Genomic DNA, 6299 nt, shown 5'->3' with positions numbered 1-6299 from the left:
TAAAAAATATGTTCATTTATTGAAAAATTCAGTTCAAATATATATGTAGATATTTAATTTAATCTTTAACTCATAATAAATCATGTAGGCACAGGTCGCTGAGCACATGGTTACACATACTATTGGTTCAAGGCATCATGTACGTGAGAGAGATTATTCTATTGAGGCACCTGGTAGTGCTCAGGTACTTGAGTTTCAAATAGTTTATTTAAAGTTATTTAAATATTTTGAAAACTATATATATATATATATATATATATATATATATATATATATATATATATATATATATATATATATATATATATGCAAGTTCATATTTAATTTGAATGTACATGTACATGATGTGTATGTATATATATGTTTTAAAGATAGAACTCTAACATGTATGTATATATGTATATATATTTGCAAGGCTCGGTTGATGCGCCTCGGCGAGAGGATGTACAAGAGACTCAATCAAAGGGTCATTCTATTCGTATGCGTCTTGAGGGGTCCCTCTAGTAGTAGATCAGATTCATATATTTTTTGATGCATTTATATATTGGAGGTCCAGTTTACATGTACACATGTGTATTTCAGTTCCTTGATCACATACATGTACTTTCACTATTTATTTGATTATTGAGTACTTCAGTAGTTAGATACCATCACATGTACATATATATATGACTTTTTATATTTTTCTACATACGTGTATTTATTCGAGATTTACAGTTTGCATTTCAGATACATAGAGATATATTAGATTTGTAGATGTTTATTCTTGAGATGTGTATATATGTACATATGTGTATTTTTTTTGTGTTATAGTTATAGAACATGATCTTGAGATGTGTGTACATGTATATCAATTATCAATTAGTAGGAAGTTAGAAAGATACATATTTCTTAAATTATCAATTACTAACCCGCTAAAGATAAATATTAGTTTTATGTGGATAAAAATATGTTAATTAGGTAAGCCAATACAATTTTTTAGAAAACTTTTACAAAATATAATATTAAAAAAACATATTAATTTAAACTATTTTAAACTTTAAGAATACATGATTGTAGATGTAATAAAGTAACATTAAAATATATAGTTTTTTAATAAACTAACCTAAATGATAACTATGAACTTATAATCTTACAATTTTAAAAACACATTTAATTTTCACTTATGAAATTCAATCTTGTTTGAAAAAAAGTTGATAAATGAATTTAAATTATTAAATTCATCCATGGTACAATTAATTTAAATTATTAAATTATATAGTTTTTAAATAAACTAATGATAACTAAGACTATGATCATACAATTAAAAACACATTTCATCAAAGTTGATATTCAGATTATTATAAAATAAATCTCAAAGGTCTAATCAACCATGTTGTACACTTATAACATGTAATATCTTTTCATGATCTTCACTATCTAGTCTCCACTTGCAACATACACGCTTAAGTTTGACTAGATGTAGACAAAGCCCAGTAGCAACGACCAGGTGGCTATATTGTAAAACCTTGTTGTTAGATTGATAATCAAAAAAGTGTATTCCATGTTGGACTATTTTGTCTTGCTTCAAATATGTTCCCTCTATCACAATAGAACCTACACCACAAATTTAAGTATTTTAAAATTTGATAGATATAAAGTTACCTACATACATACATACATACATACATACATACATACATACATACATACATACATACATACATACATACATACATACATACATATATATATATATATATATATATATATATATATATATATATATATATATATATATATATATATATATATTTAAATATGTACATGTGCATACATGTATATGTATAATTTACCTATGGGGAACAACATTCCATCACTTTCTTCAGGGTAATATAACTTTGTCCTCTCTGTAGTACATCGCAATAAATAAAAATTGACACCTTCATGATTTCCAGGCTCAGCAATCACTACAAAGACATCTCTTGCATAACAAGTATACATAAATGTATGTATACAATATATATAACATAGTTGGAATCAATTGATAATTAATTAACAAGTTGAGATTAATTTTTATGATACTCACCCACTTTTACCAATCCAAAGATATGATTATAATCATCAGAAATCAATGCAATATCATCAAAATTTTCATCATCTTTATCAAATGTATTAGTAACATCAAGTGGTACCGAAATCCATGCACTTGTATATCCACGTGTTTGATTGATGCATTCTTCATAGTCTTCATCAATGCAACTATCACAAAAACATGAGTATTCTCTTGTCTTCAATGTCCAATTGCAATTATCTGTACTCATGACTACATGTAAGGAACGTGTCTTTTCTATCCTCTTGCAACCATGCATGTTTTTTTCTATTAACACCTAAAAGTTTGAATTAAATTGAAAATATAGACAAATTAAATTTAAACTTCAACAAATTGAAAAATAAAACTTAACAATAAAATTTTATAACTTAATTGCATAAAAGTTAAACAGACATATGCATCCATACATGTTATCTCCTAGAAGACTCTATATGGTACCTATCGAGTCGTGGTTGATGATGTCCCAACCTCATCTAATGAAAAATGAGTCTTACACCATTCAAAAATATCATGTGCATCATTTACACAAACTCCCTGATAATTCATTTGATACTTTTGCAAAGCACATTTGATGCAAGCTCCAGCACCATCATGTTCACCTTTTCCATGGCCACTCTCGAAGAAATTCCATATGTGTTTTATATTCTCATTGCGATGATATCTACACAATGCATAAAATGGTCTAGATGATTTAAACTATGCGACACATCCATCAGACCAAATATAATGTTTATCAACATTTATGTTTCTTTCTTTCAAATAAGAAAAGAACATATTGAAGCAATGTTCTACATAGTGAATGTCATGTTCTTTATCATCACTTATATAAAAATGATATTCCTTTATAATTACTCATGCTTGAAATGTACTCTGAACACTAGCCAAATCTAACTGTGCATGTCTATAACAAACATGTACCATAATAGTGACCTACTTATTAAAGTAATAATCTAATTGAATTGCTTTCTAATGAACAAAGGAATAGTTCTCTGCAAAATCAACAACTCATACAATTGTTCCAAGTGGGAAATTATCTCTCAGAGTTTGAAACTATTGTGCTTGCCACTTTGCAAAAAATGCATGACGAATATAAGGTTGAATCAATTTCTTAAATCTATCCATAAATGTTAGAACAGGCAACTCCTCTTCAACATATTGCAACCTTTTTGTTTCTTTCCCCAACTTTGTTTTATTCTTGACATACTTGTAACTTTTGCAATTCAATATTTTTGTTACATCAATATTTTTAGTTTTCAAAGGAAATAGAGCCAATTCGCCACATGTTTCACATAATCCTTTGATGCAATTTATTTGACCAGCTGGATCATCTATGTTGTCACACAAAATGGATGATATAAACTCACTTCTCCTACTAGGAGGAGCAACATGAAAACCATATGTGTCTTCTACAAACTTTCGAAATACCTGATAGTGGAGATCAAACTCAATATGATGATGACAACAACACATTTCAAACACTTTGTTTGACCTCACAAAGTATGGCTTCAATTTTTCAAACAATTTTGCCCAAATTTTACATTAGGATGTTCATTGCAAAATGACACATATAACTCATGTTGTGTTGTGTCCAACCAATGTTTTGTATGATGTTCATATTGACCAAGTGTAATCCTATGCCTGATAACATCTCTACTATTTGATGAAGGATAAGTGTTATCAATCCAAAATGATATGACTAAATTTTTTAATAACTCTTCAATCCTATCAGAATGAGGTGCTCGACACATGATTGCCCAATTGCCCTCCATAGTACTGTCATCCACAATTAATCTTCTCTTAATATATTCTCTCATTGTTTTTGTTAGAAGTTTTAATCTTTCCTTGGTGTGTTTATAAACCAAGGTTAGACCTCCTTTCTTTATTGTTGTAATATATTAGGATATAAGCCAAGGTATCCTAATATATATATTTTTGTCCTTTTTCCACTACATCTTATTTTGTCATCTAGTGGAATATGTGAGGACAAATATATATTGTAATTTCTAATTTTAGATTATTCCTCCTTAAGAGGAATCTCACACTTGGCCTCACACACTTATGAATGGTGGCATTCATAGACGTGGGAGTTACATTCTAACTCCTCTCTCTCATCTCTATTTAAGAGATGACCCTCTTCTCTCATTTAACAATGAGGGTTCTTCCTCTTCTCAAGTATTTTATGAGCCATAGCTCTCTTGCTCTCTCTCTCTCTCTCTTCTTAGGCTTTTCATGCCTCATTCATAATGTCACAAGGGGTTTTCTTTGCTTTCCCCTTTCCAAATATCTTGTCTCATGATGTTGGAGCTTGAAGCTTTCTCTCTCCTATTTTATGGTAATATCTTTTCATGCATTTACTCACTTAGATTCTTTCATGGTATTGCTTATTTACAGATTTCTTTTTCCATTTCTAACATGGTATCAGAGCAGTTTAATCTTTTTTTTGAGTGTTTGCATGAAGGTACGATTCAAAGGAGACTCTTGAGAGAGATTTCACTAATTTCTTCTTTAATCTTCTTAAGATGGAAGAAATTAAATTTTTTTTTGAGTTTGGTTGGTTTACCGCCAAACCCGATTAACTTCTATTTGCTCTAATTTGTGTAGATTACTTTTTATTTTCTATTATTTTTCATCTAACCCCCTTTGGAAGGCTTGCCACCAAAGGGTTTTCCTATCTTTTTCAAATTCATATCTTAGTCTACTCATATTTTAAAATATTTTTAATCCATTTCATTTCTTGAATTTCATTTTTTTTATATATCTATACCTCACTTGAATGCAGAGGCTATCTTCATTAAGCACATAAGTTTTTTTTGCATGGGGTTTCAAATATATCTATTTTTAAAAAAAAATTGATATTTCCATATTTCTTTCTCATATAAGACCACCGGTTCTTCTTCTTTTTTGCCGCCTGCCTCACAATATTCCCCTGAAGCAAGGTCCAAAATCTTTTGCCATTCACATCAATGTTGTCTCTTTCTGTGTCGTGCACTTAGACAAGTAATTTCATCTTGATTATGTCTTGATCTTCGCTTAAAAGTGAGTTAAAATACGTATCAGTCGAAGATATTCGTAGAGATTCTGTAGTGGGAAGCCCTAATTTCCATACAAGTCTTTGTGGGTGTGGGCCAACCAAGACTGTTCAAACAGCATCTTGGAGGTTTTGTACTTGTCTGGACTACTTTCATCTATTTAAGGTTGGGTACCAGGAATAAGAAACCTTTTTGTAGATCCATAAATTTGGGGCATTGGAGTTTCTTATATCTTAACATTAAGAAGACAATCAAGGGGTGTCTTTGCCTTCTTTTGGATTCTCATGGCTGTTGTTTCCTCCGCTCAAATTGGAACTGCCCAGCTTACCAGATCCCCCGCATGTTGTTCCCTCAACATTGATCAACCAATCACCGCTTCTGTTCAACTTAAGAAGTGCAAGGGTTGGCCTGGTCAGTCTCTGAAGCAGCAAAATTTCTCCCTTGCTTTCAGAAATCACGCTCGGAGACAATATGGATCTCTGGCAAGAGCAAGTTTAGAGACTGTTGCCCCTGCCACTGGAAAAGTGATTGAAGTGGGAAAAGATAACTTCTGGCCTGCCGTCCATGCTGTTGGTGACCAGATTGTGGTGTTGGATATGTATACGCAATGGTGTGGGCCATGCAAGATAATTGCTCCAAAAGTGGAGCAACTCTCAGAGAAATACTCGGATGTTGTTTTTATGAAGCTTGACTGCAAACTTCTTTAAATTTCTCTGCTTCTTTTCAATTTTTTTTTAATGATTTTAAAAGCAGAATCAGACTGCTTACTACTCTCTCACCTTTTGTCAGTCTGCTATAACATATCTCTTCTATTCCTAGTAACATTTTCTTGTCTTTTCATGCAAGGCTTTTTTTCTTTTTTTAGCTCTTGACAGAGGCATCATTTACTTTTATTATTGCCTCTTGTCAACCTATTTTTGGCAGGTAATCACTCATTGTCAGACAAGTGCAATATTCTCTTACACATTACAAGCTTTTATTCAAAAAAAAATTTAGAAAAGTTTTTTAACTCTTTTTAGTATATTCTTATCTCCCAGATCTGACCTCTATCATTAGTTACTAAGTTTTTTTTAGTTATATCTTTCTTAATGTTTTATTTCAAAAAAAAAATTCTTTTTGAATCACTTCCAATCTTGAAGGCATAGTATGAGAAAAATGGGGAGATCTTTTCTTGCCCC

At 30.8% G+C, this 6299-nt stretch overlaps 1 pseudogene; it reads left to right on the top strand.

The window, feature by feature from the left end:
• The first annotated feature begins 5290 nt into the window (after positions 1–5290).
• Positions 5291–5828, top strand: LOC149575738 (thioredoxin F-type, chloroplastic pseudogene; annotated as a pseudogene).
• The last annotated feature ends 471 nt before the right edge of the window (positions 5829–6299 follow it).

This window comes from Cupressus sempervirens, chromosome 2, assembly GCF_028749045.1.
Source record: "Cupressus sempervirens isolate cs-2001-9-10 chromosome 2, ASM2874904v1, whole genome shotgun sequence".
NCBI lineage: Eukaryota > Viridiplantae > Streptophyta > Pinopsida > Cupressales > Cupressaceae > Cupressus > Cupressus sempervirens.
This window is presented reverse-complemented; position numbering and strand designations above follow the sequence as displayed.